General features: G+C 41.6%; 1 long non-coding RNA gene across 1 annotated transcript; it reads left to right on the top strand.

The window, feature by feature from the left end:
* The first annotated feature begins 596 nt into the window (after positions 1-596).
* Positions 597-12427, top strand: LOC121110410. Its single transcript, XR_005858827.2, has 2 exons — positions 597-709; positions 12251-12427. It is a non-coding gene; the product is annotated as an uncharacterized LOC121110410 (long non-coding RNA).
* Positions 12428-13193: the final 766 nt, after the last annotated feature.

Genomic DNA, 13193 nt, shown 5'->3' with positions numbered 1-13193 from the left:
ATGCGAACTGTTTCACTCATCTCTGTGCCTTCCAGCCTGGACAATCAGACATTTTTAAAGAAATAAAATCTAAAAAGCACAGTTTAATATTAATGCTATTAGCCAATGTAGGCATTTTGCATAGCTGGCATGGAGTGTCCAAGCGACCACTTTCATTTTTGATTCTGATCTTTCTCCCTCTGGTTCTTCCATCCTTGCAAAAGGATGCTGCTGTGTTAGTAAAATGACAGGAAACTGTCTGCATTTCAGGCAGATAAATCATTACCTGTGAGGTTTTCAAAAACCGTGGGAACATTTCTATAAACACAATTTTGTTTTTCTTGGTAATGTTTTCCATTTGTTTTGTGTTTTCTTTTTTTCTTTTTTTTTTTTTTTCAAGGCAAAGCATTCACTTTGGGGCAGAGTCCAGAGCAATTCTTTAGGCTTTCTTTTAACGCAGATAGTGACAAGGTTTACTCCCCTGGACAATCCTGCAGGCCCCGCACAACTCCTCTGGGCTCTGTCCCCTCTCCTCCCCATCACCCCCAGCCCCCAGCCTATTTTCTTCCATGAGGGGAACAACACACCCTGTGCCCTCAGTGCTACCTCACAATGACACCTGCTGGTGGCATCGCCCTGAGAGCGGCGCAGCTCCTCTGGCGCTCAGCTGTGTCCTTGTGGTGCCTACAGTATGTTCCAAATATATATATACAAACAAATAGGCATTTAGGTATGTATATATATTTAACCCTCTGTGAAATGAATTTCTATCTCCTTTCAGCGTGACGTGATGGAATTTAGGGAATTTCAAACTGATTTGTTCAGCTGCATTTCCCCATACTTTAACAGCCCCTTCCAGGCGAGGTGGCTGGGCCATGCAAGCAGAGGCTTTTGGCAATGTACATTTTCTCGTCTCAGTCTGTTGAACTATTGTCTTTAAATATTTTTTCTTCGGTAAAATCACTTTGAAAGTACAAATTTTAGAAATGTGAAGGAGATCTGTAAGCTTTCTGCTATGTTTATTCATTCCTCAACCTTCCAAACACTTGAGAATTAGAATTATTCAGCTAGGCTTAATGAGGCTGACTCACAGTAAAGTTATATGCATAAAAGTCAAGGATAGGAGACAGATGTGGTGTGGTTTTAGGTGGTTACAGGGTTTTTAATATTAATGTTCATTACTGAATGTTTTAAAGGAGAAGAACTAGGGCAGTATCTTCTTCTCGGTTCCCTCACAGGAGCACTCTGGCTCTCTGGGCAGAGGAGGTTGGCTTGGTGGGGCTCTGCAGCCTGCCAGGGCAGGTCTGAGGCTCCATCCTGCCAGCTCTGCACAGGCTGGTGCTGTAACCACTAAGCTCTTAGCTCACTCACTTTTCTTTTGCCTCCATTTTCCAGCCAGCAGGATGGGGAAACACTGCTCTGAGTGTCTACTATGACACGTACGAAGCATCACCATGGCCTGTACTATGATAACTAACATAAAATACAATAAAAAGGGTAAGAAAATTTGACCAGCTGGCGACCGGTCATGAGTGGTGTTCCCCAGGGGTCGGTGCTGGGGCCTGTCCTGTTTAATATCTTTATTGATGAGCTGGATGAGGGCATTGAGTGCACCCTCAGTAAGTTTGCAGATGACACCAAGCTGGCTGGAAGTGTTGATATGCCTGAGGGTAGCGAGGCCCTAAAGAGGGATCTGGATAGGCTGGATAGCTGGGCTAAAGCCAATGGGATGGGATTCAACAAGACCAAATGCCGGGTCCTGCACTTTGGCCACAATAACCCCAGGCAAATCTACAGGCTTGGGGCAGAGTGCCTGGAAGACTGTGTAGAGGAAATGGACCTGGGGGTGTTGATTGACACTAGACTGAACATGAGCCAGCAGTGTGCCCAGGTGGCCAAGGAGGCCAATGGCATCCTGGCTTGTATCAGAAATAGTGTGGTCCGCAGGAACAGGGAAGTAATTATCCCCCTATACTCAGCACTGGTGAGGCTGCACCTCAAGTACTGTGTCCAGTTTTGGGCCCCTCACTGCTAGAAAGACATCGAGGCCCTGGAGCATGTCCAGAGGAGGGCAACAAAGCTGGTGAGGGGTCTGGAGCACAGGCATTATGAGGAGCGGCTGAAGGAGCTGGGATTGTTCAGTCTAGAGAAGAGGAGGCTCGGGGGAGACCTTATTGCTTTCTATAACTACCTGAAGGGAGGTTGTAGTGAGCTGGGGGTCAGCCTCTTCTCTTGGGTGTCTAGTGATAGGACTAGAGGGAATGGCTTCAAGCTGTGCCAGGGAAGGTTCAGGCTGGACGTTAGGAAATACTACTTCTCTGAAAGGGTGGTCAGGCACTGGAATGGGCTGCCCAGAGAGGTGGAGTCATCGAGCCTGGTGGTGTTCAAAGAGCGTTTGGACGTTGTGTTGAGGGACATGGTTTAGCGAGAACCATTGGTGAAGGGCGAACGAATGGTTGGACTGGATGATCCTGTGGGTCTTTTCCAACCTTAGTGATTCTATGATTCTATGACCACAGTAAGAACCTTCTGGTTCTGGGTGGCAAGACTGCAGGCAGGAGCCTTGTGCTGGGACCTGGAGTAGGCTGGCTATCCCACAGCTCTTCAGGGATGGGAGTTGTTCAGGTGGCCCACAGGAGATGCTCATGAGCATGGGAACTTTTCCATCCTGGTCTGAACAAAACCTCCTGAGACTCACAGTTCACCTTTACAACTCCGGGGCTTTATCCTGACATCATGTCTGATCCCACTCACACATGCATTAAGAAAAATGCCTTTTGAGTCATCTTTAATAAATGTTCAGAAGAAAACTCACTTTTTCTTCCCAGATGTGCTTTTTGCTGTGTTGAACTGGCCACAGGACAAAGCCAGGTGACAATCCGAGCAGAGCTGCATGGAAAATTTTGTTTAACTCAGAGAATGACATTCTCTTCTGGCTGGCAGTGAGCACACAAGGGTGCAACTTTCTTCATTTCAGAGGTCCTGCACTTTTACACCATATAAGAAAGGCCTTGGCATCTCTGCTGTGAAAGTAGAGGAAGAGGCACCTTTCATTTTTACTTGTGCTTTTTATTCCAATTTTGCTGAGACCTTCAGAAGCAATTTGCACATCTGTCTGTATAATTTTGAGCTGGTAAAACATTTTGATCAGAAAATGCTGACTATGGGAAAAGGAAACTTTTTGCTGAAATATCTCACTTTAATGATGTAAATATCATATTATGCTCAGATCATTCCCATAAAATTGAGTATTTGTCCTCCACAGCATGATTTTCAGTTTTACACTGTCTTGCAATATTCATACTGTAATTATAAAAAATGCATAAACATAGAATTGCTTTCGGAGTATTTTCTTTCACAGTAAAGTTATGAGATTATTGACTTTTTATCTCATTCCAGAGGAAGTAAAATTAAAGAATCTGAGAATTACACTGAGTAGAAATTCCAAATTTTAATTAGTTTTGCTAAATTTATAATCTTTCTGCCCCCCAACTCCCCACTCTCAATCCTAGTCTTTTGCAATCCAGGACTTCAGAAGGAAGTCCCACCTGTTTCTCACAGCATGCTGGGGAAGAATGGGAAGTAGAAAGGCAGGAGAAGGAGTGTAACCACTGATGATTTGAAACATCAGCAGGAACCTCCATTCCAGTTTTATCTAGAAGACTAATTCTGGTGTGAGATAGCTGCTGCCTCTGAAGGCTTCTACGTATCTCTTGAAATGCCAAGGATCTTTTTTTTTTTTTTTTTTTTTTTTTAACCTGTATTGTATCCTCATTGCCCTTGAGATCCTATATTACAGCTGCTTTCTTCAGAAGGATTTGATAAGAATATCTCTTTTGGACCATGTCAGTGTTAGAGAATTGCTGTCAAGCATCAAGAGATGCTCTCTCTCTTCCCCTGGGGCTTTGAAGATGCTATTCTAAAATTAAAGTGTTTGGTATAGATAAGATACTTAGGGTTATAATGAGGTCAAGAGTTGCTGGCAGTTTCCATCTGGATATTTTTTAGAAGTTGATCCGATCCCTGGCTGTGTTATTTTCCTTTTTAGATGAATAAATATATACAGACCATGTAGAAACATAGCCAGGAACAGGAAACTTTTAAAAAATATTTGGAAATTATTCTGATTGCATTGTTGAAGTCAAGTTGCACCATTTGATTGTGCTGGCATTCTCTGCAGTGCAATGTGACACGGAATTTGTGATGTAACAAGATATGCCCGCCAAAACCCAATGTGCTTTGTTTCAGTCAGAATGTATTAATCCACTTACTGAATAATTGACCCAAAGAGATTCTGTCAAACACTACTAAATTATTCACTGGATTTCCAAACCAGCAGACAGTGTCCTTTAAATATTAAAGAATAATGTCAAATGATTTTCTACACCAAAAATATTCTTTTTTTTGCATGTGTGTTTGCTTAAGTTCCCTAACTCTTCTTGGTTGCTTAATGAAAGAAGGCCAATTAAGAGGAAGCCAATGCACCCTTCAGAGGTGCCAGGGGAGGGGCTCTCCTGATTGTGAGTGCCCAGAGAAGGAGCAACACAAGCTCATCCCACTCAGCTGTCAGACCCTCTGGACGCCATATCATTAGCACGTTTTCACTGCCTCACCCTTGTGTTTTAAAGCAAAAGCCAAACCCTCTACATAGATATACATGTATTTTACCATGTAACGTGCGTGTGCCTTGGCAGTTAAGTTCCCCAAGACAAGGTGCAGCATTGCAGGCTGCACAGCCAAAGCTGTTAAGTGTTTTGCTATTCTCTACCCTCAGGCCTCACAGTGCCTCTCTAGGTGTGTATTATGAGATAACAACCTTGCCGGATCAATTTTGGTGTGGAAAATAGGTTTCCTTAAAAAAGGGACACCAGTATAGCAGCATTCAAGTTCTACCAATTACAGTGTCTGACACCTTTCCCCTTGAAGGTTGCATGCTGAACGAGAGCAGGGTATATTTCTGGCTTGTTTAAAAAGGATAAGGACAGGCATCTGATAGCTTACCTTAATTATTCCATTTCCTCCTCCCAATATACATTTTCTAAATCTAATTATAGTGCTTGTGGCCCCTGCTATCAGCCAGTACCCAGAGATTAATGTAAAGCCATGGGAAGGACAGATACCTCCCTTCACGCTTTACACAACGTTGCAAATATATTCCAGCAGTCTTTTGATACTAATATTTTGATATATTCATCATTGTGTTAGCATCTGCAGTGAGTAATATTTACAGTTTATAAGCTCTTCCAGGACCAACTGTTCATATTACTCCTATTAAGTCCGTTCAATTTTCCACCTGAAATACCACATTTGTCTAGTCAAGGTTTGACATCTATTTTCAGGGGGGAGTGTGCTTTTAATAACAAGTTTTATTTAATTGTATGTTCTTCTTCTCCCAAAGAATATACTAGGCAATCTGTTATGTACTGTCAATCGACTAAGATGCACTTGGCTGCATTCTCATGTTTATTACCTTGGCCTTGATAAGGGGATATTTTTGTGTGTATGCATCTGTGTGCATTGAGGTATAATTGTTTATCTGCTCTTCCACAGCTTTATTTGGACTGGAATTTGCTGCAATGTCCTCACAAGTGTAGGAATGCTGTACAAGGGGTGGGCTCTGCATGTGGGTGGTGGGCAGCGGGCAATGCTCCTTGACAGGTTTGCTATTCCAAGCCACAAGTATTGTCACACCCAGTGTGTCCTTTTTGTAGACAGCCAGAGCCCAAACGTATTAAATATTTTATTCAGGAAAAATAAATAAATACAGTAATGATTCCTGTGCTCTGCCCTCCCTTAACAATGTTTAGAACTGGCTTTAGGAGAGAGCAAGCTCTATCACTCTGATTGGTTTCACAAGAGGAAGCAAAGACCCTTGTTAACAGAAAAGGGATAAAAATATATAGGAAAATCTTGTACATCTTCCTTCTATCTGTATTATTACTATTATTTAAAGGGGGGTGGGGCATACTGGCATTGAAAATAAAATTTGCAGCTTCTGCAAAGACTGAAATTCAAGACTCACATGCCAGAGAGTTATCACAGACACTGGGGAATTCAATGTCTTGAAATATTTGAACAGCAACAACAAACCAAGACTTGGCACTGGTTTGTCAGTTTGCTTGATAATTGCCAACACCTATACACTGCACAGGTAAACCCCTACTCACAGGGCTCATGAGAGACATTTCCTGCAATGAACTTCTTTTCTGATGCTTTCTGTGAATGGAAATGCTAGAATTTGTGCCTGGTTAATGTGTGGGAAGAGCATATCTAAGACCTCCATTGGCAGTCACTGCATGTAGCACAGGTAGTAGACAAATCAGTTGCTGCTTGTGAAAAAAAAATTGAAGTTTCAGAATATCTTCTGGTAAAAAAAAAACAGTAATAATTTTTTAAAAAGCTGGTAATTCCCAGGGAAACTGGGGTCATATCAAAGGCTTTTGCTTAACGGAATCAAAACATTTGACTCTAATTCTAAATTCATCCCTCTAAAAAAATATGTATAATAAATGTGCCCATATAAAGGAATGAAAAGCCATAATATTGAAACAGAAATTCTACATCTTCTTTTTCAGAAATGACATATTATAGCACTCTGATCTTCCCTGGATGGTAAATTTCTCCACGCTTTTGGTTTCACGTTTTGCAGCCTTTTCTCTTGCTTGCCTGATGATCTCAGGCGCTTTGAGCGCAAGCTCCTCCTTCAGCACGCTATTTGTACCACACCTGTAGAACCAGGCAGCACAGCGCTATGGCATTGACTGTATTCCTTCAATAGGAGCTTTTTCAACCTCTGCAAAGGATCAAGCAGGCAAAAGAGATGGCAACAATTATTTGTAACAGCAGCACTCATTTTCTCCCTTGTATTGGCTATGAGGCAGTGCCTATGGTGTGGTATTCTTAGGTAATATTAACTACACTAACAGACATGTACTGTATAGCTTTCTTAAAACATGGAAAACCAATGAAATGAATTTGCAGGCTAAATTTGGATGCTGAATTGTTGCTGGCTGGGTCACAGTCCTGCAAAGCAAGCTTTCCAGGAGAAAGGCTGACAAAGCTTTGCAGAAGAACACCTTAAAACTCAATTTTTAACACTGCACTAGCAGGCAGGGCAGTGATGCATCATCATGTACTGTGTGTGCTGGTGGGTTAACACAAGTGTGAAGCAAATATCTTTTGAATGACTTGATGCCAGAGGGGGCATGTACAGCATCCCAAGACAGCTTCAGTGAGACATCTGACGGATTAGATACTGAGGTCAGGTGCTGCGATACCAAGGTCATGCCACATCCTGCTTTCCTTGTGCAGTTGGGCTCCGATAACAGAGCAGTTGGTGGGACCACCCATCAGATAAAGGTGGCAATTTTTGACAGTCTCAAATTCTTGTTGCAGCAAGGGAGGTCCTGATAAGATCAGTCAGGCTCTGGAATGTTTTAGCTAGCCCTCTTTTTTGTTTTTTTTTTTCCTCCTTTCTCTTTTTTTTTTTTCTGAGGACACAGCCTGTCTTTTGAATACAAAAGCAGAGAACACTTGTGGAATCTCATTCCATCCTTGCAAAGAAACATGAGGATTGATTTATGGGCCGGATCACTGAGAAACAGTAGTTCTTTGCTCCTTATGATGTTTTGTCAGAAGGTGAGATACCCTCCAGTCAGAGCAGCATGATTTCAGCTGGGTTTCCACAAAAGAGGCTGGAGAAGGGCGGGTGGTGAATGCAGCAACTCCTATAACACAGCAGTTAATAGGACACAAACACATTAATCATGTGACAGATATTGAGTCTAACAGGGCAAGGCAGCAGGTTTTAAAAACAGCCAGTTAAGTTACTACCTGGTAGAAAAAGGCTGACTGCGTGCCCCAAGTTTTATGCCACTATCTGTAATTAAAGTTTTTATCCCCATTTTTTTTTTCTTCTGTTTGAAAGTTTTTAAATGCATTTACTACCTGTCAGAAAATAAACACGCAGTATTGGAACAGAGGGCTCTGCAGTCCTTTTCTTCTTGATCACCTGTGTCCCAGTCTTTACCTCAGACATTTGCACAGCAGTGCACCATGGTCCCTCTCCCATGCATCAACCCCAAGGGCAAGGTACAGCTGAACTTGTCCTGAGGGTCACAGCAGAGAAGAGAGACACTCTGCTGTTATGAAACAGGTTAGGATATATTTCTCCCGCCTGGCTTTGTGATCAAAGAAGACCTTATTCTCAGCTGCAACCTAACAATGTGAGTCCCTTCTTTCATGTGGCTCTACAGGCAACTTTAGCACTGTATGCCACGTAAGCCTCTGCCTCTTTTATTACCACCCATCCCATTCGGGAAGGAAGGGTTGGGGTGATCTTGATTCATAAAGGCAGATGACCCCTTGCCTGCTTCATGTTCTTTATTTAAAGTAACTCCAGTCACTTCAATCATGAAGTTACTGATGCTCCAACACAACTTATTTTTTGTTGCTAAAACCTTTTCTGTATCAGGAGCAATATTAAACAAAGGAAGAGACCATTACTAAATGAACCATTCCCATGATTTTACAGGCTTCCCGCACATGCACATGCCCTTCATATGAGCCTTTTTCTAGCACTGCTTGCCATGGTAGGTTGGGATCAAGAGGACAGATTAGCTATACACAGCCATGTAAGTATTTGTCTTCCTTCCCATATGAAGATTTCCAGGACCATATCTCTTGCCCACTACTGAAATAGGCCCTTAGGGTAGCATCCAAACAGATATCACCAGTGGAAAAGAGACATAAGAACTGCCTTCCTGGAGGACATGAAAAGACCATCTTGCTCATTAATCAGTCTCTGAGTGATCAAAGCCTGAAGTTGCAAAATGAGATAAAAAAAATAATTGTAATGAACAGAGACATAACTGCACCTCGCTACTATCTGTTTATATGGGAAAAAAAAGTCATTTTGACTCAGGACTAGTCATCAGCAAATGCCAAGCAATGAAAGGTGAATGGCATAATGGTGGATTCTATTGCTGAGGATCATAAAATGGAGTTTCACAACCAGTGTTGGCTGTGGCTACACTAAGTGCAGCTTTCAGGGGAACGGCTGTGTTTGCAAGATGCAGACCATAAATTTGGGTATGGTACCTGGCTTGCCTATAATCACCGCTCTCAGGAGAGCTTGTAATCTGGGCTGAGGAACTTCCTTTACTCCAGTGGATATGATTACTGGTGCAAATCACTGCAGCTTTTTCTGAGCTGATGTAAATGAGCGTTGCTCCACTAGAGAGGAGGAAACCATAGTGATTTGCAGCAGCAGAGGATCTGACTCACAGTTTTCAGATGTTGGTTTGTTTTGACTTTCAAAGGTGGTTTCTGGTCGCAAACTGAATCTGGAGAATCTTTGTATTTGGTTTTATGGTCTCCTGAAGTCATTTGACAGTAACGATGCTGAATAACGGCTGCTTGGATTTCATGATGCTAATCAGATGATTTTTTTTCTTTTTTCTTTTTATATATTTCTTGTGCTAAGGAGTTTAGTTGAGATGTGCCTAGGAAATATTTTTTCTAGCAAGTTTCTGATATATTTTTCTGATAAGTTATTTTAAATTTATTTCATGTTCTCCCAGCTGTTGCCTCTCTGCAATTTCTCTTCAGATTATACCATCAGAATATACTACATATTACAGAGTAACTGAGGGAGATGCCTGAGCTAGTTTTAACTGAGTGGTAGTTTGAAATAGCACTGCTGTGTTTCTTCTGGCATCCAAGCCAGCTTAAAGCAGTTGACTATCTCTACTTGACACTGCTGCCCGGGGTGGAGATATACACTTCCAACTCTTAGTCAATTAACAGAAAATATTGACAAACACTCTCACACTTTAACATTTGTTTCTCGGTAGAAAATCCTTTCCTAAGTACATTATGGCGTAATTTCACTAGTAGCTGACTAAGTACAAATATAGCTCATGCTGTCATCTTTGCTACCCAGCTCTCTTTCTGCGGAGCTCTATGGGCAAACTCAGGGACATGTCGTTCACAGGGGCGTGTGGATGGCTACTGCCACTGGCCTGGCCAATCTTGGCCCCACTGAACTCACTGACAAAACTCTCACTGATTATTCATGGGACTAAATATTTATTGCAGCAGTGTGCAAAGAATGAGCATGCCTCTTTTCTCTTCTACAAACAGTTGGACTTCTCAGCCAGACTGCCACTTTGAGCACTGGTGCTAAAGAAATCACTCTGTCATCTTCACACTCTTAACCAACATATCTCTTCTTTTCACTGTGTGGTTCTGATCATATGATGTCATTATCAAAATTAAGAAAGGCTTTCTTTTTTTCCACTCTTGGCATTTGGGTTATGTTTGTTTTCAGGGTTTGTTTGTTTTTTCTTCCCCAAAAGAATACAGAAAAAAAAAATACCTAGGAAAGCATGAAGTTGTCTCATAATTGCCAGAGTACAGATAACTTGTGATGGGTTTAAGTCCACTGACTCCTCACCTGTAAGCTCTATCTGCAGTCCACACTGACTTCCCAGGAGTCTTTTCCCTGCAGAGTTTCTTCCCTTGCATGCATTAGCTAATTCCCTAATTAGCCTAAATATGCTCCGATGGCTCTGTTTTAGTTGTGTATTCATGCTGAGAAGCAGCTGCTGGGCTGAAAGAGGCTCTTGTCTCTGTACCAAAATTCTGGTGGAAGGGCAGCAATTCTCGTCTTGCTCCCCAGGGGCGTCTGCAAAGTATCCCAAGGGGCTGGGCTGTGACACCTGGTGAGAAGGCAGAGCCCCAGCGCTTCAGGAATGACCCCAGGCGCAGCAGTCACATCAACATCATTCTCTTCTCTGCAGCAGATGAATATTTGTGTCTTGAACCTCAGGAATACCTAGTTTTATATGGTCAGTGGACATAGAAGGGATGATGAGGTTATAGAGATAGATCACCCTCGAGAGACTTGCAAATACACCTTATTTCCATTTGCTAGAAAATACAGGAATCATCTGGCATCAGAAATGTAAAATTTTCCAAGGCAGCATGTAAGTTGGGCACTCAAAGCAGGTGAATTGGGTTCCACGCTTGGTTAACCAATGACCTGTATGGAAATACAAAAAGAAATGAAAAAATGAAGGAAAAATGAAACAACAACAACAACAACAAAAACCCACAAAAAATGAAAAAAGCTACTGTATCTTTTGTCATTCTTAGTTATTTGAAAATGCCTCAAAACTTTTTTTTGGTAATTGCTATGCAAACATTTTTGATGTCTGTGTAAAAAACATCTGGATGTTTACAGTGGCATCTGGACATAAATATTAAAAGATCAACAAAAACCTGATGTAAATTAGCCATGTGGATAGCCATAAAAACCACAACCACAAAAACTTACTCCGAGTCTTTGGCTGCAAAAGTGAATGTCTTCTCCCTTGTTTTCAGCGTGCTTAAGAACTAACATTTAAAGAAGAAGCAGTCTTGACTAATGGGTTTTCCTTCATTTCGACCACTCTTAATCAGACTAGAAATTCCCTGGCCTGATTAAATTGGTAGGGAATGTCTCTCACTTCCTCCCTAAACACTTTGCCAAATGTTGGGTGTTTTATGGGAAAGTTTTAGCCTTGGTTATGAAATGAATGTTTGTAAAGTTCCTTTTTCTTCTGGATGCTGCCTAGACTTCCACTAAATTCTGTGTGAATGCCGTGCCACGAGCTGAGGCACCTACAATCACCATAGGCAATCAATTCCCTCTGTTACAAGAACTGTGGTTTTGGTGGACTCAGGTTTTGCTGTAGCATTCACACTGGAGAGATGAGCTGTGAGTAAATAAAAAGGTCTCTGAGGTCTGCCTACACAGGATGTCTGAACGAAAAGGGTAGCCCCCATCTGGTTCTCATGTCAAAAAAGTAAGCTAAAACATTAATTCTGTGACTGTTTTTCATCTTGTAGAGTCTAGTCTCGTGACTTTTGAGCCACTCAGGTCTGCAGTGCTGCAGGTTGTTTTTTTCCAAAAGTGACAGGGACGTGAAGAGACCTAAGTTCCTTTGCTTTTTAATGAGTATGAAGTGCTGAAAATCAAAGATTTTTAGAAGCTGACATGAGTCAAACATGGAAATTGGTTATATAATCCAGGTCTTTTTACCTTCACTTTTCTCTTGTGAAAACAGGAATTATAGCTTCTCCCCTCCAGAAGTGAATACATGAAAGACTGAGCAGTGCTAGGATGACAGCAATCTGTTAATTTTTTCAGAGCGAACTCAGCTCATCTTGTTCTCATTCTCAATGCGTTCCTCCTGATCTTTCAGTTTGGTTTATTCTTTCTCTGCAGGCTCCAGCGCTATTTGCCTCTTTCTTAGGAGCAGTCAACTGCAAGTCGCAGACATCCCACCACCCAAGCTAGACTGCCCAAGAAATGGATTTGTTTTTGTGAAGATGTTTCTGTTTCTTTGTCTGCTAAAGCCATACGTATTTCACAACGGAAAAATAAATGTTCTTGGTGACGGTTGCCTGCTGTGGCTGGTAGCCCACTGGGAGATTCTGAGTAGGCCCTACTGCAAGGTGACTAAATGGCTTTGAAAGACTCTCAAGAATGGAAACATTGATGTTTATGCTTGATTTCTGCCCTAATATTTGGTGAGAACTCTATAATTTAAATAAAAGGGCTCATTTTCCCCCAATTTAATGTCTTTTTAGCAGTGTGGGAGTTATAAACATTATAATAATTTTACCACTTTCATATTTAAAAATATGCCCTCTAAGCATTTACATTCAAGATTTGTTTTTCTTCAGATGTGTAAATAACGCATAGCAATTTGCATCTCATGCATAAATCTTTCTCTTGTTGAATGCAAATTAAAAAAATAATAATCCAGCCCCCAGCCCCCAACCCCCTTCATTTGCCTCTTTTCCCACATCCTCATATTTATGGTGACTCTAGGTGGCTCATTCTTCCAAGGATAAGTTTTGGGGATTTATGTGTGCTTAAAACATTTTCTTACTGGAATTTTCTTCCACTGTGTAATAAGATGCCTGAAGCTGATTAATAGAGTTTCCTTTTCCAGCCTTAATGAAAATATTTCAGGTTTTATGCATCCTTGATGAATCTCTGTTAAATCATGTGTGTGTATGTGTGCACACGTGTTGCTGTTTCCTGTGATTTGTCCCACATTGTTTCTGGGGACCTTGAAGGCCAATGTCAGTGCTGGCGTAATCGATTTCCATTTGCTGTTAAACCAGAAATGAGGCATTTGTCAGGATAAGTCAGGAAGGGC

The sequence above is a fragment of the Gallus gallus genome, chromosome 3 (assembly GCF_016699485.2).
Source record: "Gallus gallus isolate bGalGal1 chromosome 3, bGalGal1.mat.broiler.GRCg7b, whole genome shotgun sequence".
Classification (NCBI taxonomy): Eukaryota; Metazoa; Chordata; class Aves; order Galliformes; family Phasianidae; genus Gallus; species Gallus gallus.
The sequence above is the reverse complement of the archived record's forward strand: the minus strand, read 5'-3'. Positions and strand labels throughout refer to the sequence as shown.